Here is a 25,415-nt window from a genome sequence, read left to right on the forward strand (position 1 = left end):
TTCAAATGCAGGATCTACTATTGAGGGTTAATTTCCATAGAGCTTCTTTAATCTTTCCCATAAGCTCTTTGTTGTCTTCCACCTATCAACCTGTGATGAGACATCACCAGTGAGCACACTGAAAATAGTCTGCATGGCTTCTTCATTGCACTGGTTTTTTCTTTCTTCTACACATCTAGTAGGAAAACTGATCTTTCTAGGGAGACCATCAACTACTCACATCCATACATCAAACTCTAAAGAAGGTAAGAAAATTTCCATTCTGTAACTCCAAATAGAAAAATTTGAACCATCAAAAACTGGAGCAGAGAAAGATACTGAACAAACCATTGTGTCCTTAGGCCGGAATCTACCCAAGTTGGAGAACACTCTTCTAACTAGGAACCTAGGCTTTGATACCAATTGTTAGACACAATGCACCACTGAGAGGAGGAGGGGGTGAATCAGTGCTTCTCAAACCTTTTCTTTTGTGGGTGACACCAGTTTGTAAATCAAGCACAAGGAAGACTTACCAGTTAGTACTGAAACTAACTCATCTACACACACACATACAAGAAGACATCACAGAACACTAGTATGTACGAGGAAAACCCAATGTGGGAAAAACCTCAGTGAGCAATGTTGTTGGAGTCTACTGCTCCAATCCAACCTCATAGTAAAACATAGTTACATAGTTTAGGGCACCAACCCAAGGAGCTACAACCCCTGACAGATTTATGGGCTACAACCCTTGCAATGAGTTACAACTTAGTGTTCACAATGCAAACTACAACTACATAAATTATTATCATGTTACAAGTGAATCTTGCAACCTTATCAAATATCTTACTCTGTTGGTGAAGTATTTCTCTTTTCTACCGACTCACTCTTCTTCCTACTCTACACCTGCTGCTACTCTGCTAGATTTGCACCTCACTCTCTACACATCACTAATTTCACACTTTGCTGGTGTAGTTACTACTAGTTCTTCTCTACAACTGGTTGAAAGCTTCAACCAGGTTCACTCTCCCTCTCTTACTCATTGAGCACTTGGCTAATCTTGTCTTTTCTTGCAGAAGTCTACAACTTCACAAAAATACAATATTCTCTCTATTCAGTAGCAACAAACAATCTCTTAGGCCATTTTACTTATAGCCCAGATTTTCTGCCAAACACCAATTCAAAACTTAGGTGGTTAGGGTTTCTTCACCATCCTTGAGGCAAACCAAATCCAATCAGATCTTGCATGATCTGATCTTGCTAACATCTGAATGCATATCTCAGCCATAGTCTCATCTCCTCGATCATGCCCTTCAATCATAGCAATTTTTTTTTACCTTCACAGCAAATCCTTCGGTTAGTCACAAGAGATCTGTTAGGTTGTTTCCTTCATCACCTCGATCTTCTTAATCTCTTAGCTAGCTCGTAGTTGTCTTTCAAACCTTGAGCCCCAAACCCTTGCAATCCTTCTGCAACACGTCCTGTGATTTGAGGGGTCTTTCATTAAAGCTGACCAACCCCTGCAACAACCCCATTGTTGTACCTTTTATCTTTATCCAACTGCGGGTTTTCCATGTTGACTCCATGTCAAATATCTTCTAGCTTGGCAATTCAATTTCATCCAAGTAGGATCACCAACCAACCACTTTACCAGTTCCTTACATTGGCCAATCTGCTAACCCTTTCGGTCTCATCCATTCTACTAGTTACTTTGTCATATCCGCTCTCATCTTGAGCTATCGATGGAACTCTCAAACTAGTTTCCAGACAGGTAAGTCCTAAGTATGCTCATTCCCATAATGGGGAGGTCTTCTATAACCGCACCTTTGTTATACAATCAGTAGACTTACATACCGATTACCACTCTGATGAAACCATGTCATCATTCTTTCCAAGGCTCCATCTTCTTTCAGTCAGTTTAGATTCCTCTGTTTGCATCTACTCATCCTTGTCTTTTCCTTGATTAGCTTTGACCATATCACAACTGGTTTGTCAAGATGACAAACTCTTCACACTTCCTTTGTACTGGCATCTCAAAGATGCCTTCTCTTTTGGTCTAGTGCATAACCTTGATCTCATGCACTTAGGGCATTCCTTTAATTCACTGGTAGATTCAGTGTGATCCTTCAAGTGCTTGCCTTTTACCTCTTCACTCTTATCTCTTCAAACTATGATGCACTCAATGCATAATAGGAGATAAGATCCACTTACTTGGTGAAGTACCATCTGCTTTCTTCCATATGCTCATGTGACTTCCATGTTTATACAACATCTCTCCAAACAGGCATATGTGATCTATAGTGAGCACATTCATTGTCATTCATTGCTTCTCATGATGAATGCATCTTCATCTGGTGGGAGTCCTACTATTCTACAACCTCACATCATACTGGTTCATGCTACTCTTCCAGTATTGATGTGATTCAAGTAACATTCTGTCTCTTCATCACAAACAACCACTCAAACACCTTGCCCATTTGTCAATACAACACTTGCCAGTTGACATACTTTCCTTACCTTACCGGTGTTTTGCAACACAAGGTGATGTCCAAGATATGACATCCCATATTCCTTCATAGCAGTGTTGCACACACATCTCTTCTATCAGTAATCATCCCATATTGGTTGACATCAATGACAACACAATGCCAACATTACCCATATTGGTCGAAAGGTTTATCTTTTGATTCAAAAGAAAACATCTCCTTACAGAGGGGATTGTTGTAGACAACCATGCTACTATATTTAGTGGAGGAGTTGATAGGAATGTACCCATGAGAGGAATCATTCAAATTATCTTTCTCATCACCATGAAATGGCATAGTAACAAGGTCGATTAGTTTTTGGCAAAATGTGGGTTTAGAAAGCTTAGGGTTCAAAAATTTATCTAGAGCTTCATCTAATTAATCCTTACTAAACTCATAATCAACATAGTTGCATACATCATCAAAAGTATGAACATCTTGCAAATAAAAATATGACATTTTGAAATAGAAATTGAATGAAATTTAAACACACAATGCAAGCAAATAGAGGAAATCTTTTTTTTTCTTTTTCTTGAATTTTTCACTCTATTGTTTTTGGAATTTTATGTTTATAAAGAAAATGCAAGATACTAAATCTATATCTAACAATTAAATGAAATGAAAATAAGATTAGATTCATGTCGGGTTCACCAAAATGTATAGGGGAAAAAGTGAGACTAAGCAAACAAGTCCTAATCCCACTCTCAAGTACACACTATGGAATACAAAAGGGAGGTAACACACTTTGGCTACTTCTTGTGAGGAAGAGAGAGCCAAGGATTACCTCTTAGGGTTTCTATTCCTTTGCTGTAAATCAAGAGTAGAAGTGATGCAAAGGGCAGATTTGAATGAAAGTATACACAAGCAACCCTAATCTAAAAATACAGAACTAAAACTAATTTATGTGCACTTTAAAAGTATAGATTAAGAAGTGAGTTTAGAGGTGCACCTATGCCAAAAATCATAGCCAGAATGTCCGGGACAGGGGTGCCACACCCCTATCCTAATTCTACAAACACAAAGCTAAAACTGACAAGTTGGAATCTAATGGTTTTGAATTGTTCTTCTTCCAAAATCCACCTGAAACTAGGAAGACCAAGGCACCATGCCCCTGTCCCAGTGATTTCTGCTCAAGTTTGATCCTCAGGACTATGTCTGTATGCTTTGCCATGTTGGCATTTTTTATGTTTATGTTGTGACTATCATTGATGGACACACACTTGTATTGAGATCCCCTTTATATGTATGAGCTAGAGCTCAACCGGTATTTGTTCCAACCGGTATGTTGTATTCTAGTCTTTAGACTAATGATTTTGCAGAATGTGTTTCCCGGTCTGAAGCAGCATGACGACCCCAAGCGGTTCGTAGATCTCAACCGGTAAAAGGGAGCAAAGCAACACAACACATTCTTACCAGTCTTATTTTTGTCAAACTAGCAATCGGTATTTTGTATGAACTGGTAATACTCTATGATGAGTTACCAACCCACCAATCGATTGATGGTGCCAACACATTGATAGTGCTTTTTGTGTCATGTTACTGAGTATGTCTAGATTCATTGAACCTAGGAAATTGTAATGTAATCCTATTAGACTAACATGAAATCAGATTCCTTTAAAAGGACATCATGTCTAGGGTTTTGAGTTGTTGAAACTATTGCTGAAAGGGTTTATGTTGTGGCTAGGGTTTAAGGTGATCGTTGAGTTGTTGTAGGAGTGATCTTATCTGAGAAGATCGAGTTGTAAACAAAAAGAGATAGAGAAGATTGAAGTAATGCTAGAGTGCATTAGCAGTGAACTATACTAGATCTAATCAAGTAGTTTGTGCTATAAGATAGATCAAACACTTATTGATTACTCACATATTTGACAAGTCTGTAGCCCTTAACCGGGTAGGCCTCAAAGCCTTTGTAAAATCGTCTAACAAGGTTGTTCACTTCTGTGAATCTGAAATCCTCTAACAAGGTAGTCTTTAATCAGACTTATCTCCTAACAGAGATTGAGATTCTTAACAGGATCTGTTCTGGTGAAGAACATTGTAAGACCTTAACCAGTCTGGTTTCTATTCTACAGATAGTGACTTGTGAGTTCCATCTCACCGTGGTTTTTCCCAGTTGGATTTCCATGTCAAATATCTTGTGTTATGGTTGTATTCCTTTTGTGGGTGAATGCTTTATTCACATTTTGGTTTGCATGTGTGATAACCGGTCTGTCTATTATACTGTTTTACCAGTTTATCTTCAGACTGTGTAAGTGTTTAAGTACAAATATTTTTGGCATACTAATTCAGCCCCCCTTCTTAGTATTCATCAATTGGTATTAGAGCCTACCTTTCTATAAGTTTAACCTCTTGGAAAGAGATATGGGGGAATACACTTTGAGGGAACTTACTCAATGGCTCACTAAGTCTGAGCAAGCCTATGATGATCTTATGGTCAAATACAAGGCATCTCAAGAAAAAAGGAGAGAACATGCAGAAAAGCTGATGGAGCTATCTGAAAGTATTTCTAAAGATGAAGCTAATATGGAAGCCATGATTGCAGAAGTGAATAAGCTGAATGATTCAAACTCCAATCTAAGAAAGGAGTTGGAAGGACTAACTATCCGGTTTAGTCAAGAGCTTGAGAACCATAGGAAAGTTGAAGATCGGATAAAGGATAGAGATCATGAGATCTCCAAGTTGAAACAAGAGATTAGTGCACTGACTACTCACCTTCATGAGAGCAGGATGGAAAAGGAAGGCATGCAAGGTGAACTGAACATAGCTGTCTCTGAAAATGCAAGTCTAATGGAGACAAATATTACTATTTCCAAAGAACTCTCTGAGTCAAAGGAAATACTTGCTAAGTTTGGCAAAAGTATTGTCAAGCTAGAGCAAAAGCTTGAGTCATCTAGACCGGAAAAGAATACCAATGGTCTTGGTTTCTCTGGACATGAGGAAGGAGAATCCTCAAGAACAAATGTTGAAGCATCAAAGAAGCAACCGACACTCAAAGGAAAAGGTAAGCAAAAATTGAAACCTGTTTGCTTTAACTGTATTAAAGAAGGACACACTACCAATGTATGTAGGAGCAAAGCCTAAAATAATTTTTCATATTTTATCAACAATGTACCTAGATCCAATAAGTTCAATGGTCATTGTTATGCATGCAACAAGTTTGGGCATAGAGCACCTACATAGAGCATCTGAATGCAAGTCTGTCATGAACAATACTAGAAGATATCCTCAGAGGACCCAAGGAGCTGGTCCGAAATCTTTTGTAAATCGAAACCCTAACCGATTCGATGCCTACAATTATCAATCAAGCAACAATGGTTACCAACCGGCAACTAGATGGAGAGAAAATTATTGGATTTGTCATGGACATGGACACACTATGGCTACATGCAGAAGGAAGAATGGAAATATGAACAATGGACCTTGGAGAGCACCTGGATTGGTTTGCTATCACTGCAACAAACTGAGTCACATTGCAAGATTCTGCAGAAGCAAAAAGAGTATATCTGATGATATACCAGTCACTCAAAAAGGAGAAGTTGATGTTGAAAAAGTTCAAGCAGACATGAACAAAACCTAGAGGAAGAAACTAACAATGTTGGAAGAGGAACCAGTTTCTGCACCTAGTGTGGAAATATCAGAACCGATAAACTAAGCTCCAAAGAGGCTTAGGGGGAGCAAATGGAAAAATAATTGTGAACCCTTGGTTACACCGGTAAAAGACCTTAACCGATATGTGATACCTATCACTCGGCAGAAGACTAGAAATGGTAAAAGAGGCAAATTAGGGTTTTTGCCCTAATTGAGGAGCATTAATGGTGGTAGGTGAGAGACATGTATAAAAGCATATTTCAAATCATTTCTCACTATCTGTTTTCGAAGAAAAGAAAATTTTTCAAGTGCAGAGTGAAGAAATGGTGATTTGAGCTAAGATTTCAAGAAAGTGATAAATCTTGAAGGAGATTCAAATCCAGTTTGCAAGCAGTCGTGGAGAACACAAAACAGTGATTTGGCAACCGACAGAGAGTGGAGTGAAGCAGAATCAGGAAGCCCTAAATTCACATTGTAAAGGTATTTTTCATGTTCTTGAAAATACTCAATAATGGCTTCCACATCTCATACCAATTCTAGTACATCCATTGAGTTGGAAAGTTTTATTCAGAGGAAGTCCAAATATAATGCCTTATCACAAGTTCTAACTGGAATCATAGTCAAAGAAGGAATTTCTGATTATATTGATTGCAAAATAGAAGACCTAGGGTCTTTAGCTATACACACTCAATTAGGTTTATTTTGCGGCAAGGACAAAAGGATCAAACCGGAGTTTAGTATCTTAGAGAAGAAGAAAATCCATAATGCAGTATACTTTCTAGAAGATTTTATGAAGGATCACATTAGGATCATTTTGAGCAGAGTCCATAGTGACAAGATGTATCTGGAGAGGACACATGATATCACGCCTCAGGCAATTCATGCAGTCACCAGTTTTTGCAACATAAGGGAAGTGCCAGCCCTAAGAACGGTAAGAAAAATCGAAATGGCCAAGCTCACCGGTTCAACAAGTGACTCATGAGGTATGACAGTTAATCCTATCAAGGATGATCTAGTGAAATACGCCTGCATGGTGATAGGCTACAAAATGTTTTTAGCTAGCAGGATTAATTCTGTATCTGCTGCAGCGGTAAATGCCGCTTATTGGATGATTAAAGAGGATGCATCTTTTGACTTATACACCGGTATGTAGAGGCAACTCCTGTTGAATCTAAAGGTGATCAAATAGGACAATGCACTGAGGTTTAAGTTTGGGCAACTATTGATAGGGTTGTTCTTCTACTTCCAAGGCTACTTTCCTAGAGTAGGAGATGTCCAGTGGTCTCCTGACCAACTAGTAACCAAGAAGATTAAGGAAAGCATACAAGCCATTGGAACTAGTTACCCTAAAGTACTGAACAAATATTTTGATGAGTTCAGAAGAAAGATGAGTCAAAGGGTAAGGATATTAGGTGATATAGTTAAGAAATATGAAGATGACATCTGTTTCACCATTCAGGTGGACAAATGTTTAATGGAGGCTATTGAGCCTAGAATGGAGGAAGTAGAGCCAATGGGCTATGAAGTTATGTATGATATGCTGGAAGGGTATGCCTCAACCCTTATTGCCTCACCTCTTGATCCAAAGGCTAAAAGGACCGGAACCTACTTGGAGAGGATTGCACCAACTGAAGAACCATCGGTTAAGAAAGGAAAAGAACTGGCAACAAAGAAAGCCAAAGCAGTGCCTACAACATCAACACTGGCTACCACTGCAACTCTAAGAGTGACCAAGTGGTCACCTGCAAAGAAGAAACCAGAGGTAACACTAGCAAAAGTCTTTGAAAGAAAAAGAAAGACGAAGACAAATGAACCAGACTCTGAAGAAACTGAGTCTGATGAAAAGCCAAAGAAGGCCATACAGACAAAGAAAATGAAGAAGAATGAACCAGCAGCATCCGCATTGGTAAATATTGACATCTCCTCATACAAACCTTTGACACATTTTCAAAGGATAGTTAAGAATATTAGGAGAAAATTAATTCATGATTTAATAGATTATTATGATGATTTTAGTGATGAGGAAAAGGAAGAAGTATTACAGGAAATCATCATTTATTTGTGTAAAAATGACTGGTCGCCATCAGAGATTAAATCTCAGACACCAAATTCTTTATTTAAAGTATTAGATAATAAATGGTGCATTGCCATTGAAAAGGAACAAGAGATTAGGGAGAAAGTCTTTGCACAATACTTTCTTGACCTCTCAAATTCAGAATTGTTTGATGTGTTAGACCAAAATAAAGGTCTCTTCTTCACAAGGAGAAGAAGACTCTGGTTGTTGGAGGGGAGAATTGATGATGTTGAAAAAGATACTCATCAGCACATGGATTATGCTATCAACTCTCACAAAGCAAAAATGGCTAACCTCCAAGCGGAAAAAGGAACGGCTATATCCAAACCGGATGAAGTTTTTGATGAGGAAGGAAACTTGGTTGAAGAACCAATCGACTCTATCGATGTCGATGCCTTGGATGTAGAAGATGTCACTCAGGACATACCTTTTGAGGAAATAGAATAGGGGCAACAAGCCGAACAGGGTGGTGAGCAGGTTAAGGACACATAGGAAGCAGCTCAAGAACAGGAAGAGAAGAAGAAGAGGAATGAAGATGAGAAAAAGAGAAAAGAGGAAGAGAATAGAAAAGAGGAAGAGGAGAAATGAAAAGATGAAGAGAAAAAGAAGCAAGAAGAGGAAAGGAAGAAGAAAGAAGAAGAGGATAAGGAAAAGAAGAGGAAGAAAGAAGAGGAAGAAAAGAAGAAGAAGGAAGAGGAAGAGAAGAAGAAGAAGGAAGAGGAAGAGAAGAAAAAGATGGAAGAAGAAGAAAAGAAGAAGAAGGAAGAAAAAGAGAAAGAAGAGGAAAAGAGGAAAGAAGAAGTTAGGAAAAAGAAAGAAGAGCAAGACAAGGAACAAAAGAAAGAAGCAAAGAAAAGGAAGAAGGCAGAAGTAGACAAGGTAGTGAAAGCAATGGAGAGCACTCAGATGGAGTCTCCAAAGGCAACCAGGAGTCAAGCCAAACCGGTTGATATCTCTAGTCCTATCAATCTCCAATCTATAAGTGAGTCGGAGCTTATGCAAAGCATCAAGGTTTCTCAAGAGAGCCTTGAGCTCATTCACAGGAAAAAGGAACAGGACATAATTCAAGTGACTGTAGACACCCTTACTGGTTTAATCCCCGGTACCAATCTTCCTGATACTGAATCATCACTAGCACAGCTCAAACTACTATGTACTGTAGTGGATGATCAGGTGCAGAGCCTGGAAGAAGCAACTAAGGCAAATGTCAAGAAAGAGCACCAAAAGGCTCTTAACATTGCTCTGGTGAAAAAGATGAATGAGCTTCAATCTGAACTGCTGAAAGACCAAAAGGACATAAGGAATGCCTTGGATGAGGGAAACTTGCTACTAAGCAAAATCTGTCAACCTCATCTATTCTGCGATGATGTGCTGGCCAAGAAGCAAAATCTTCAAACGGAATTACAATCCTACTTGGGCACATTCAAGACACCTTATGATTCCTTTGCAACATATGGGCAAACTGTTCACTGGTTCCAGATCGAGTCAGCCAAAATGGAGCAAGAGATCAATACACGATCTAAAGATTTGTAGGAGCTACAACTAGTTTTACTTCCACATCTACAAATTCTTCAGAAGTGTTATCTGAACCTGGATGCCTTAACAATTACACAGGAGCTGAGCATAGTTGATGCCATGGAGGAACATGTATACCAGATGCAAACAGAAAAAGAAGTGGCCACCTCCTTACTTGAGTCCTGGTCTCTATCCATGAAACAATTTTTGCAGGACTATAAATCGGTTTTTGACAAATATTATTCATTGTTGTCATAAACTTTTTATTTATATCAAATGGAAACAAGGTTGTTTAGCGGTACTTTGTCATTGTTGGCAAAGGGGGAGAAGCATCTATTTTTGGTTTTAAAATTTTGATCTTCTGATACAGGGGGAGAAGTACTCTATCTATTTTGAAGACAAATAGGGAGAAGCATCTGTTTTCAAAATTCTAATATATGTTTTGATATATGCTATATGCTGTGATGTCTCAATGATTATGCTCTATATGCAAAATTGCTATACATCGTGTTGATTAAGGGATAGTGTATATGCTTAGGGGGAGCAATTTTGTTAATGGCAAGTTTTTGTTGTAAAACACTTAGATGTCAAAATTTTATTTTCCTAAGTGTTGCCATCAATGCCAAAGGGGGAGATTGTTGGCATTTTTGATGTTTATGTTGTGATTATCATTGATGGACACACACTTGTATTGAGATCCCCTTTATATGTATGAGCTAGAGCTCAACCGGTATTTGTTCCAACTGGTATGTTGTATTCTAGTCTTTAGACTAATGATTTTGCAGAATGTGTTTCCCAGTTTGAAGCAGCATGACGACCCCAAGTGGTTCGTAGATCTCAACTAGTACAAGGGAGCAAAGCAACACAACACATTCTTACCAGTCTTCATTTTTGTGAAACTGGCAATCGATATTTTGTATGAACCGGTAATACTCTGTGATGAGTTACCAACCCACCGATCGATTGATGGTGCCGACACACTGACAGTGCTTTTTGTGTTGTGTTACTGAGTATGTCTAGATTCATTGAACCTAGGAAATTGTAATGTAATCCTATTGGACTGACATGAAATCAGATTCCTTTAAAAGGACATCATGTCTAGGGTTTTGAGCTGTTGAAACTGTTGCTGAAAGGGTTTATGTTGTGGCTAGGGTTTAAGGTGATCGTTGAGTTGTTGTAAGAGTGATCTTATCTGAGAAGATCGAGTTGTAAATAGAAAGAGATAGAGAAGACTGAAGTAATGCTGGAGTGCATTAACAATGAACTGTACTGGATCTAATCAAGCAGTTTGTGCTATAAGATAGATCAAACACTTGTTGATTACTCACATCTTTGACAAGTTTATAGCCCTTAACTAGGTAGGCCTCCAATCCTTTGTAAAATCCTCTAACAAGGTGGTTCACTTCTATGAATCTGAAATCCTCTAACAAGGTAGTCTTTAATCAGACTTATCTCCTAACAGAGATTGAGATTCCTAACAGGATCTGTTCTGGTGAAGAACATTGTAAGACCTTAATCGGCCTGGTTTCTATTTTGTAGATAGTGACTTGTGAGTTCCATCTCATCGTGGTTTTTCCCAGTTGGGTTTCCACGTCAAATATCTTGTGTTATGGTTGTATTGTTTTTGTGGGTGAATGCTTTATTCGCATTTTGGTTTGCATGTGTGATAACTGGTCTGTCTGTTAGATTGTTTTACCGGTTTATCTTCAGACTGTGTAAGTGTTTAAGTACAAAGATTTTTTGCATACTAATTCACCCCCCCCTCTTAGTATTCATCATGTCGGACCTGAAATTTGTAGGAATGATCAAATCTTGTACTTGCACTTGTGATCGAAACTAGGGTTTTGGGTGGCTATATGGGTTTTTTCCTTAGTCAAACCCCTATTTTGGTGATTTCCACCTTAATAAATAGCCAATTTGTATACTAAATAGTGTGTGCAGGAATCTTGTGTGTTTGCAAGATCCTAAAATGATGAATGCAAACAATCTAGAGTAACCCTACGCTTTAAAGAGTAAATGCTAAATGCTTCTAATTTACAAAGTAAAAGCTATAAATCAATGATGTTAAGTGATATAAAGCATAAATGTAAATCTGCAAATTTATGTAATGAAGCTCATACAAAGACATGAAAACAATATGAAATCATACCCAACCCAAGGGAGGGGTACAAGCCAATCTTCTGTTGGTGATGTCCTATTGCTTTCCTACATCTTCAAAATCCCCCAATTGATGAAATAATGTTTAATTAATACTTGATAGATGATGTTGAATATTGTTGAAGACTCCAAAAGGCCTTCTCTTTTACTGTATAGAAGGCTCCTTGTGATTGCTAGAAAACTTAGCCATAAAACTTCTTCTTGCCTTCAAATGAAGAAAGAAGGCTCTTATGTATGAAACCCTAGATCTTAATTTCGTCTCTAGGATAACCTAGTATTTCAATTTTCTGCCAATTTCTTGCGGTTAAGCATTATAATATCATAGAATTATGCTCTCAAAATTTTGGGAAAAATGTCGGGGACCGTTCATAGCTTATGCATGGTCCGACCAAGTTCCCACCAAATTTTCAAGGTCATTAGATATGATGATATTAGAGTGAATACCAAAGTTACAATTGATTTTGAGATGTTTTGACATGTGAAATCAGGCCTTAAAGGTCAAAATAAGACATAATTAGGGTTTATGATTTAATGATTTATTGGAGGGATAAAATAAAAAAGGGCACACTTAGGGTAAAGGGCTCAAATTTATGATGTGGGGAGTGATGAAATGTGACTATATTTAATTAAATTAATTAATTAAATTCTTAAAGGGAAATTACAATGCAATATGCAAACACACTAAGGCGGGTGCTAAACTAAGCATAGAACTGTACCACCCTAGAAAGGGTGTACAATTTATGATGCTAAATTTAGCCCCCACTTTAGCAGTCATATGAAACTACGTGCATATGAAAGATAAAGTAAAGAAAAGTAAACATTCATTGAAAAAAAGGATATATCCACAAGTTGTCAGATGAAGCCCCCAATGATATCTGTAGTACATAGTTAGGAACCGCACCTACAAAACCACATGTTAGATAAAATCACAAAATTACCTAAATGCTTACTAAGGAAGGTGATGAAAATTCCAAATGTTATATAAAATCACAAAATCACCTAAATTATTACTAAGGAAGGTGATTAAAATTTGAGGGTAGCTATATGCCCCCCCTGTTTTGGCTTGCTAATTTAGTGAGTTGAAACAGGGTATCATGTTTACCACATTGAATTGTGAAATAAGATTGATGATAAATGCTAACAAGAATATTTGATACAAGATTAAAAACTAATGGAGAATCATTTGGTAAGAAAGAGGTCTAAGCTTCAATTCCAACACAACAAAGAGTGTGAGGATTTGAGAGTTCTCTAACACAAGATGAAAGATTTAAATGGAAACAAATACGAAGAGAAGAAAATGAAGAAGAGATAGAAAGCATGAATACACACTTTGGTGATCCATGAGAGAGAGAAAAGAGGATTGAAATGACATCAAAGAGAGATTATTTATAGCAACACTCTTCTCAAAGAAGGCAAGATATCCTCATCAGGGACATGCACGTTCACAAAATAGAAGGGTTTGTTATAAAAGATACTACTCAATGAAGACAAGAAATTGATGAATGATAAAAGACTACCAACACCAAGGAGGAGGTCCCTAATTAAGGACGTGTAATTAAGATCCCTATATATTATGTTACTTCCAAAAGTATGATTTCATGTGAAATTGTACCATCATGAATGACAATGAGCCCCCAGTAAGTGAGCTACCAATGTCACATAATGATGAGCAACATAATATCCATTAATGTTGTTTAAATACATGATAGATTGAATGAGGTATTTGAATATGACATGTTAAATTCTCTATTATAAGTGAGATTAAAAACATATATAAGATGATGAATGTTAAAAAATCTTCAGAAAGAGAGAAGTTTATAGGAGAAGAATAGGACCCTAAGTCATACTTTTCTTGCACACAAGAAATATTAGGAGAGGGATAAGTGTAATTCATTAGAGCCTTATTCCTAGAAGAAGGGATTTTAGAATGAGTAGAAGATATAGTCTCATAAGCGGGATTAGAAATCTCTTGAAAAGATTCATAAAGATATTTGTTCATCACCAAGATTTCCTTATGAGGGGGATGAGTGTTGAAAGAAGTAGATGATGACTTAATTGAGATGAGATCATCATCACTACTAAATATAGAATTCACATTGAGAGATGTTCTTTTAGATAATTTAGTGGGCTTAAAGGGATTATATCCAAGTCCAAATGAATCTTCATGTCTGTTATGTTCTAAAGGAACTTGAATTCATTGTTCATTTGTGCCACAACCATTTCCATTATAGCCACTCTTAGCTAAAATGTGAAAAACAAGACCATAAAGGGATGTCAAATCAGAAAGAGATGGTTGTGCCTCATAGGTCTATATGAATTAGAGGAATTATTTAAAGAATTATTTGAATTAGAAGCAACCACAAAGTTGTTACTTAGTTGTTTAGAAAATGTGGGTTGCTCTTTAGGTTCCTCCTTAGATTTCTCCTTCTCAGTCTTATATTCTTTTCAAGATATGCTATACTCTCCTATAAAAGTAGGGTTAATGTCTAAAAATCCCCAATAATCATCTGAGCGCAATCCTTAGGGAGAAAAGATATCTCTGGGAGGAGATTCCGATTGAGTAGAGGAATCAAGAGTACTAGAAGGAACAAGATCATTAAAGGAAATAGATGTATTCGAAGAAGTAGGAGGATTGGGAGAAGAATGGGAAGTAGTTGAACAAGAAGATCTAAATTTTAATCGAGCTTAAAGATTGGTATCACCTAGCAAGGTATATGTCTTATTGTTGTAAATGAACTTGACTTACCTATGCAATGTAGACAAGACAACTTACATGCTATGAATCCAAGGTCTCCTTAATAATAGGTTATATGTCAAATTTCTAGGCATCACATGAATAGGTGTAGATAAAGTAACATGACCTACCTTAATGGGAAAGGTAGTGATACCTAATGAGGATTTATCAATATTATATAAGCCTCAGATAGTAAGAGAATTGGGCTTAATGAGAGATGTATCGACATTGATTTTATGCAACAAGTTAATGCTACAAACATTAAGGCCAGACCCATTATCCACTAGTGTTCATCTTATTGCACTATTTTTTATGATAACCACAATCATTAAAGGATTATATTGATGTTGGATTTCACTAGTAGGTAACTCATCTTGTGTAAACATAATTTGAGCCTTAGGAGATGTTATACTATCAATCAAGGAAGCCATATTATTGGATGTCACTCAAGGAAGCCATATTATTTGAGCAGGTAGGACATTCAAAGTTTTCAAGGCATGTTGTAACATTCCATGATAAGATGAAGAAGTTTGAATCAAATCCCAAAGGGATATCTTGGCAGGGGTAGTTTTGATTTGTTCAATAAGATCATATTATTTACCAAGAGTTTGTGAAATGTGAGGTCCTTGAGGAAGAATAGATTAAGGATTAGGAAGGGAATTCGAGATAACAGGAAGAGGATTAGGTTGCTTATTGTTTCTTGTGTTATAGGTGTTGGAAACTACATGATAACTCTCCTTAGTTAGTTGTTTAGCATAATTATAGGAACTCTTAGTAGGATTTCCTCCTTGCACAGTAATCACAGGTTTGTTAGGAGTATTAAAGGAATCATGACTATATCCACCTTGAAAAGTGAAAAAGGGTTGATTAGGAAGTTGTGAATTTGAAGAAGGATAAACACCTTGGACAACAAAAAGAGGCTTGCTATGTTCATTCAAATTTATCATATTCATTAATCTTTTATATGTATTGTTTTTGTTTGAAGATTTGGAAAAAGACACAAAGTCATCAAGAGCATCATCCAACAAGGCATGGTCATATCGATTGAAAGGTTTATCTTTTGATTCAAAAGGAGACATCTCCTCATGGAGGGGATTGTTGTAGACAACCATGTTGCTATATTTAGTGGAGGACTTGATAGGAATGTAACCATGAGAGGAATAATTCAACTTATCTTTGCATCACCATGAAATGGCATAGTAACAAGGTCAATTAGTTTTTGGCAAAATGAGGGTTTAGAAGGCTTAGGGATCAATAATTCATCTAGAGATTCATCCAATCCATCCTTACTAAACTCATAATCAACATAATTACATACATCATCAAAAGTATGAACATGCTACAAATAAAAAATTGACATTTTGAAATGAAAATTGAATGAAATTTAAACACACAATGCAAGCAAATAGAGGAAATCTTTTTTTTTCTTTTTCTTGAATTTTTCACTTTTTTTTTTTGAATTTTATGTTTATAAAGAAAATGAAAGATATTAAATCTAGATCTAACAATGCAATGCAATGAAAATAAGATTAGATTCACGTCAGATTCACCAAAATGTGTAGGGGAAAAAGTGAGACTAAGGAAACAAGTCCTAATCCCACTCTCATGTACACATTGTGGAATACAAAAGAGCCTAGGGAGGTAACACACTTTGGATACTTCTTGTGAGAAAGAGAGAGCCAAGGATTACCTCTTAGGGTTTCTATTCCTTTGTTGTAAATTAGGAGTAGAAGTGATGCAAAGTGTAGATTTGAATGATCAACCTAGAATGCAAGTATACACAAGCAACCCTAATATAAAAATGTAGAACTGAAACTAACTGATGTGCAGCTGAAAAGTACAGATTAGGAAGTGCGTTCAGAGGTGCACTTGCACCAAAAATTTGAGCCAAAATTTTTGGGATAGGGGTGCCATGCCCCTCACCTAATTCTACAAACAAGAAGCTACAAGTAACAGATTAGAATCTAATGGTTTTGAATTGTTGTTCTGCCAAAATCCACCTAAAACTAGGAGGACTAGGACACCATGCCCTTGTCCCAGTGATTTCTACTCAAGTTTGATCCTTAGAACTGTGTCTGTGTGCTCTGTCAAACCTAAAATTTGCAATGACGATTGGATCTTGTACCTACACCTATGACTAAAAATAGTGTTTTAGGTGGATATATGGGGTTTTTCCTTAGTCAACCCCCTAGTTTGGTCATTTTCACCTCAACAAACAACCAATTTGTATAGTAAAATAGTGTGTGTAGGAATCTTATGTGTGTGCAATGTTGGCATATGCACACTCCAATGAGACATTGTAGGTGATTGAAGGTTTTGTCACTAATGGCAACCTTACAATCCTATGGCACCAGTAAGGCATCATACCAGCAAGGCATCATACTGGTAAGGCATTATATCGGCAAGGCATTACACCTACAAGATAGTTCACCGGCATCAACGATCACACTCTACACCGGCACTCAGGACATCGACATTGACACAAAGAAAGGAAGTATACCAGCACAGAAGCCGACAGGATTTTGTTATATTATATTTTGTTTATTATTGTAAAAAATTTGTAAGCCGACTTGGCATGTTGTAAAATGACTCTTATATATAAAAGAGCTCATTGTAGACTTTTTGGAAGCAAGTTATGTAACTGATGTAAGCAAAATATTAAGGCAGACCTATTATGCGAAATATAGGTTAAAGAGTTTATGCAAGAAGTAGAGCAGCAACCGGTATTGGATCAGGCATTATAGATGCTATTGTAAAGCAGTACAAGATATTGGATTTGTACAATCCACATTGTAAGTCAGTGAGACTTCCCATTGAGCAGTGAGCTCTAGGCAGTTGGCCTTCCTACATGTAGGCCCCTCTTGTAAGTAATATTCTCTTATTGGCCAGTAAGTGGATATTGTGGGTCACAAATCCCACCAAGGTTTTTCCCACACCTGGTTTCCTCATTAAATCCTTGTGTCATGGTGTGCTTTTCATGTGGATGTTTTTAATTCTATTTATTTCATTATTTCTTGCATACCGGTACAGTGTTATAATATGTTTTGCATGTTTTAAGTTAAGAAATTCTATATACCGGTTAGATACTGATTCACCCCCCCCTCTCAGTATCTATGGGAATCCTAACAATTGGTATCAGAGCCTGGTCCTCTATTTTTAGAAGCCTAATAGCTTGAGGAAGATCTTGACACCGGTAAAGATGGAAAATCTGATGAAGCAACTTGAAGGAGCTCTCTCAGACTATGATACAGAAAATTAAAAAATATCAAACTAGAAGATGATTTAAAGGAATCTCAAGATATCATTCGGGCACTTCAAGAGAATCTTACTGTTGCAAGAAATAAGAGAAGAGAACTTTGTGAAAAGATGTAAAATGAGAATGACGAAAAGGAATTACTTAATGATCAGATAAGCAAGCTGAAACTGGAGAACATGACAACAAAGAATGAGATGCAGGATATGACTATGAGATTTTGTAAAGAGATTGAGGATAGGAAGAAGAATGAAGAAGAATTGACCAGAAGACTAAGTGATGCAGAAAATGAGAACACAAGACTTAGCTATGAAAATGATTTATTGAAGATAGATCTGATGCACACTCAGAATGACTCCAATGAACTGATGAGACAGAAAGAGGTCTTAGAAAGAGAACTAGAAACTGCAAATCAACATAAAGAAAAATTCAAGAAAAGCCCAGAGGAACTTGGCACCTTGTTGAAGAATCAAAAACCTAAAGGTGACACTTCTGGAATTGGCTTTGAAGTTGGTGAAAGCTCTGGTATTGCAAATACTCAGGATCACAACAAACTGGTAAGACAACCTAATGCTTATAAATTCAATGGAAAATGCTTTAACTGTAATAAGTATGGTCCTAGAGCAAATGAATGTAGATCTAGAAATTATCAGAATATCAACACACCCACTGGTCAATGTTCAAAATGCAACAAAGTTGGTCACAACTCTGAAAATTGCAGAATGAATGTGAAATGTTATGTTTGTGGAAGATTTGGACATTTATCTAATCAATGAAAAACACAAACCGGCATAGGTTATGGGAAATCTATTTAGAAGAATAATGTAACTTGTTATGCATGTAACAAGATTGGACATATTGCAAATTTCTGTAGAAGTAAAGGATCATTGGCAGACAACAAAAGCTCTAGCTTGAAGGGTAAAGAAAAAGTTGAAGAGGTTAAGCAAGAATTCTCAAAACAATGGATTAGAAAAGTTGATCTAAATATTGGGAATACTCCTCCACCGGTAGAACTAGTCAATGCTTCACTGGCAGGACAGAGTGATGCTTCATCAGTAGGATAGAGCAGTGCTCCACTGGCAGGAAGTTCTTCATCTAATTGAAGAAAGTTTCCTTGAGGGTTTGGCAATCTAATGACACATGTGCTATTATCCCTCAGTTAGAGATGAGAAGTTGGAAATTACTTATTACCGGCAGACAATGTTAAGTGAATACTTAACCGACATGCATTTAATGTGGTAGATGGCAAAAAGACACTATAAATTTGAGGTTTTGGCTCCATTTCATTTTATCGAGATTTCAAACCTACGAAGAGCGTGAAGATTTCGAGCTAAGGCATTTCGAGCAAGAGGCAAGAATACTTCAAGAAATCATCCATCCTAAAGGTAGTAAAAGGTATTTTATCATGGCATCCACCTCTGCACTTGAATATATAGCAAACCCTACTGTTGTCAAAGTTATAAAAATACCTAGGCCCATATTTCAATTAGTTCCCAAAGTAGCAAAGAAAGATGATACCTTAGGTGCTTTTTCTCAAATTCCTAAGGGAGTTGTTTATGCTGAAGACCCCAGAATTTACATTCACTACAACATCGAGGAACTAAGAGATGAAGAGATTAAAACCATGTTTAAAACTATCATATGTGATGAATTTAGAAATGTAAAAGATGAACATAAGTCATTGAAACCCTAGGATTTATAGAGATCCTTAGCATTCCTGAATTCCCCAAGGATGTGATTAGGATAGTCTTAAGCAGGGTACATGGTGAGTTTTTCTAGTTAGATGCAATTCACAAAATCACCAAGGAAGCTGTGAAAGCTGTCACAGGGTTACCAACCACTGATAAAAGGCCAGACAAGACTAAAAAGGTCTCCAATGACCTAGTTATAAACCTAACTGGTGCCACATCTGACAGAAGGTCCTTAAGAGTAAATGATGTAACAGATATTAATTTAAGATTTATCAGCATGATATTAGGATATAAAGCTACTCATGCAAATAGATTCAATTCAGTTTCAAGTCCGTGCATTAAGAGTGCTTATGATATGGTCACGAATAATGCAAAGATTGATGTATGTGAGTGGTTGAAGAACGAATTAATTGACAACTTAGGCAAGATTAAGAAGGACAAGAAAGGAACTTTTAAATTTGGAAATCTGCTAGTATATCTGATGCTACATATAACCAAACAAGTTCCTAGTATAGGCTACAAAGAACTTGGATATGATATACCAGTAGGAAAATAGCTAACAGAACTATTCAATAACATGGGAGAAGATAAGGAAAACAATATCCATGATTTCTTTCAATCACTTAAAGCCAAAATGAAGAAAAGAATCAGATTATCACAAAAGATTGTTGACAAATATAAGGATGGAATATGCTTTGTAATCAAGAAGGATGAGATCTGGATGGAAGTAGTCATCCCTAAGATAGTTTGGGTAACAGAGATGGGCTACGAAATAGATGATCATATAATTGAAACTTATGCTAAAGCACTTCTGGAAGCCCCTAAACAACCTAAGGAAGAAGTATTTGGTAGTGCAGAAACTATTGAAAGCCAAATACAATCTAAGAAAAGAGTGAAAAAGGTTGAGGCAGTTGTAAGAAAAGGTTCTAGGCAGGAAAAGGAAATCAAGGATAAAATAATGGAACAAACTGGTATAACAGAGGATGAGTTAGCAACCCCACAACCTGAAACTCACCTATCACCAGTAGGCACATCTTCAGAGAATGGCATGCCTACAACTTGCAAGAGAGTTGTAAGGAAAAGAGATCCCTCACTGGCAACTACACCCTCACCTAGGAGGACAAGACAAAAACAACAAGCAGTGAGATCTTCGATAAGAAAGGCTACACCAAAGAAGAAGAAAATGACACCCAAGAAGAATAAGAGGACAAATAAGGACTTGGCCCCTCTTGACATACTGTTGAATGAAATTACAGAGGAAGGGAAATTGAAGGATATAGAGAAACTATATGACACTCTGACAACTGATGAAAAAGAACAAGTAGAAAATAGTGTTATATTGCATATGGATATGTATAAGAAATTTTTGATGGAAGTAGTAGATGAAGTACCAGATGAACTATTTAAGAGACTAGACGCAAGGAGACAAGTAGTAGTAGAACTTGACAAGAAAATAAAGATAGAAAAGCTACTTGTTGTATACCCAGTGAATTTACCCAAAGAAATTGATGACTTAATTGCTGAAGCCAACCGGTCAGTATTTTCTAGTACACACCGGCACATTGCTTTAATGGTTGGAAGAGTTAATGAGGTGACTGAGGAGACAGAAAATGCATGGGACATTTTCCTAGTGGAAAAAGAAAAACAAGAAGAATAAATGAGCCAAAAACCTATAAAGGTATATCAGAAAGAAAGAGACAAGGGTAAAGGTAAAGTTGGTGGACCACCTAGTATCAAGGTTAAAGACAACTTACCCCCACCTCCTTTGATTACTCCACCAGTAAAAACAATAGTTACAAAAGATCAACTAGCAGTTGAAAGTATGGATGTAGAGGATGTCAATCCTAATCCTGAAATCTTATATATAGTGGATGTTGATACTCAAAAGATCAACATTGTGGTAGATAAAGATATAGCTGATAAGACTGACATGGCTAGTGAGCCTCCAGTTGCTAAGCCAACTGATAACACACAGGAGAAACTAGCAGATAACAAAGAGCAATAGGTAGAAACTCAGACTCAGACTGAGACAATGCAACAAATAGAGAAACAAATAGAGCAAAAGGCTTTGGAACAGGAACAACAACAAAAACATGAACAGGTTCATAAGGAAACAGTGCCACCGGCAATTGGAGAAATAGAAAAACCATTGCTTAAGGAAATACAAACACAAATAGACCTACCAGAGGTCAATACAATCTTGGTTACTTCCACTGGTGGTACTCAGAATGTAGGTTCCTCATCAGGCTACAAATCAACTAATGTGACTGAAGTACTATTGGATTCAATTAAAAAGATAACAGATTGCAACTCACAAGCTTATAAGGCAATAGATGACACAATACCAATTTTGAAGGTAATTGTTCCTAACTGTAATATAGACAATAAAGATTCTTTAGGACAACTTGATACCTTGTGTAAATATATCACAAAGAACATTGAGAAAATAAAGGAAGAGACATTGAAGGACAAATTGGAAATTGAAAAGCAAAAATTCTTTGATGAGCAGATAAAGAAGTGTACCAGAGATTTTGACACACTTCTACCAGAACTGTGTAATTTATTGAAAGAATACAAAACTCTGTACAAAGACACCTATAAGACAAAAATTTTGACTGTAGATATAGATAAGAAGATGAGCAAGGCACAGGATGAAATTAATAAACTTGCAGATAATTTTGTTAACTCACCTGATACATTATCAGTTTTTGAATAGAAGATAACAACTTTTGAGGAAGAATTCCTTAAATTGGAAAGAGAAAAAGAGAGAATAGTGAATAAGGCAAAGCATCTAAGATTAAAATTGAGTCCAAGATTGGACTATCTAGCATCATTACGGAAGGAAATATCTGAGGCACTAATACAGGGACAGAAAACACCGACAGAGCATTTGCAGCATCTCACCGGTATAGTTAAAAGAACAGAGACAACAATAAGAGACAGTAAAAAGTCTATGGAGAGTATAAAATTGATTTTGGTGGATCTATTTCAAATTGTAACTACTCAGTTACAAGGTTGAAACTACAAACTCTACTGACATCTTGACAACCTTTGTCATTGATGCCAAAGGGGGAGTAGTGGGATGAGAAAATTCAAATATCATAGGAATCATATGCTTAGGGGGAGCACACATTTTTGGTAACTTTTTGGACTTCACATTTTTGGATACACTTTTTGAAATTTCTCATGAGTGTTACCATCAATGCCAAAGGGGGATATTGTTGGCATATGCACACTCCAATGAGACATTATAGGTGATTGAAGGTTTTGTCATTGATGTCAACCTTACAATCCTATGGCACCGGCAATGCATCATACAGGCAAGGCATCATACCAACAAGACATTATACTAGCAAGGCATTACACCTACAAGATAGTTCACCGGCATCAACGATCACACTCTACACCGACACTTAGGACACCAGCACTGACACAAAGAAAGGAAGTATACCGGCACAAAGGCCGACATGATTTTGTTATATTATATTTTGTTTATTATTGTAAAAACTATGTAAGCTGACTTGGCATGTTGTAAAATGACTCTTATATATAAAAGAGATCATTGTAGACTTTTTGGAAGGAAGTTATGTAAGTGAAAAATAAAGGCAGACCTATTATGCAAAATATAGGTTAAAGGGTTTATGTAAGAAGAAGAGCAGCAACCAGTACTAGATCAGGCATTATAAATGCTATTGTAAAGCAGTACAAGATATTGGATTTGTACAATCCACATTGTAAGTCAGTGAGACTTCCCATTGAGCAGTGAGCTCTAGGCAGTTGGCCTTCCTGCATGTGTAGGCCCCTCTTGTAAGTAATATTCTCTTATTGGCTAGTAAGTGGATATTGTGGGTCACAAATCCCACCGAGGTTTTTCCCACACTGGGTTTCCTCGTTAAATCCTTGTGTCATGGTGTGCTTTTCATGTGGATGTTTTTAATTCTATTTATTTCATTATTTCTTGCATATCGGTACACTGTTATAATATGTTCTGCATGTTTTAAGTTAAGAAATTCTATATATTGGTTAGATATTGATTCACCCCCCCCTCTCAGTATCTGTGGGAATCCTAACATGCAAGACCCTAATGTGATGAATGCAAACAATCTAGAGTAACCCTATGCTTAAAAGAGTAGACCCTAAATGCTTGTAATTGACAAAGTAAATGCTCTGAATTAATGATGCTAAGTGATCTAAATCTTAAATGTAAATTTGGAAATTGATGTAATGAATCTCATACAAAAACATGAAAACAACATGAAATCATACCCAATCCCAAGGGAGGGGTACAAGCCAATCTTCAATCAGTGATCTCCTATTGCTTTCCTACATCTTCCAAAGCCCCTAATTGATGAAGAAATGCTTCATAAATTCTTGATAGAAGTTGTTGAAAACTCCAAAACGTCTGCTCTTTCACTACATAGAAGGCTCCTTGTGATTTCTCAAAAACTTAGCCAAAATACTTCTTCTTGCCTTCAAATGAAGTAAGAGAGCTCTTATGTGTGAAACCCCAGATCTTAATTTCATCTTTAGGCTGACCTAGGATTTGAATTTTTTGCCAATTTCTTGGGGTTAAGCATTATAATATCATAGAATTATGCTCCTGAAATTTTGGGAAAAATGTCAAGAATCGTGCATAACTTATGCACGGTCTACCCACTTTTCACCAAATTTTTAGGGTCATTAGATATGATGATATTAGAGTGAATACCAAAGTTATATCTGATTTCAAGATGTTTTGACATGTGAAATCGGGCCTTCAAGGTTGAATAAAGACATAATTAGGGTTTATGATTTAATGATTTATTTAAGGGATAAAATAAAAAAGGGGCACACTTAGGGTAAAGGGCCCAATTTTATGATGTGGGGAGTGATGAAATATGACTTTAGATTTATTTAAGTTAATTAATTAAATTTTTAAAGGAAAATCACAATGCAAGATGCAAACACACTAAGCGGATGCTAAACTAAGCATAGAATTGTACTACCCTAGCAAGGGTGTATAATTTACAACGCTACAACTTCATTTTCTACACACTCTCCCTTAGAAAAACATTGCATCTTCTTGTTATCCTTGTTATAAAACACATCAATCTCTCCCCCTTTTCCATCAAGGAAAAAGGTACAAATACTTATACATAGAAAAGGTCTTAGTTACCTTTCTGTAAAAAAATCTCCTTGTATTTTTTGAAGTTCTGAGAGAAACGAGTTCCAAGAACTAACAGAAGATGTCAATGCCATGAATTGATAATTACATTGCACAAGTAGATCAATGGCACTAACAAAATCATCTGGGACCATTAGGTTCATCTCTTCCTTCTCTGCTTCTTCCAACAAGCGACTATAATGATCTATTCTAGATTCAACAATCCCTTTAACAAACAAAAACTTTGTGCAAAGGTCATCTCTTTGTCTCTACACCACAGATAATTTTGACTATATATAATTCATTTTCTTTCTTAATGAACCATCCTTGTCATTGGAATTATTGAAGGACTCAACTAAATTGTGTATCTCTCTCTAATTCAAGGAATTCAATCTTTGCCTTATGATTTGTCATGACAACAAGCCACCTGATGCGATACTTGTAGACACTAGAAATTTCACTCATGCACTTCCTCATATCCTTAATGAATTCAACCAGCTTATTCTGTGCAGCAACACACTTTCTACTCATTTCTCTTTACACTTCATCTTCAATATCTAGTTTATCCTTTTTATAGGCTTTAAGGGCTAATTGCTCATTAGTAGTTCAACCAATTTTTCTGGGAGCACATTATCAACTGAACCAAGAACTCTATCATTCTAGAGAAATTAAATAATCAAATCTTATTCAATTCTATCTTGATCAAATGATGGTTGTAATAACCATACATCTACAATTTTCTTAATTCCATCTGAT

The sequence above is a fragment of the Cryptomeria japonica genome, chromosome 6, assembly GCF_030272615.1.
Source record: "Cryptomeria japonica chromosome 6, Sugi_1.0, whole genome shotgun sequence".
NCBI classification, from domain to species: domain Eukaryota; kingdom Viridiplantae; phylum Streptophyta; class Pinopsida; order Cupressales; family Cupressaceae; genus Cryptomeria; species Cryptomeria japonica.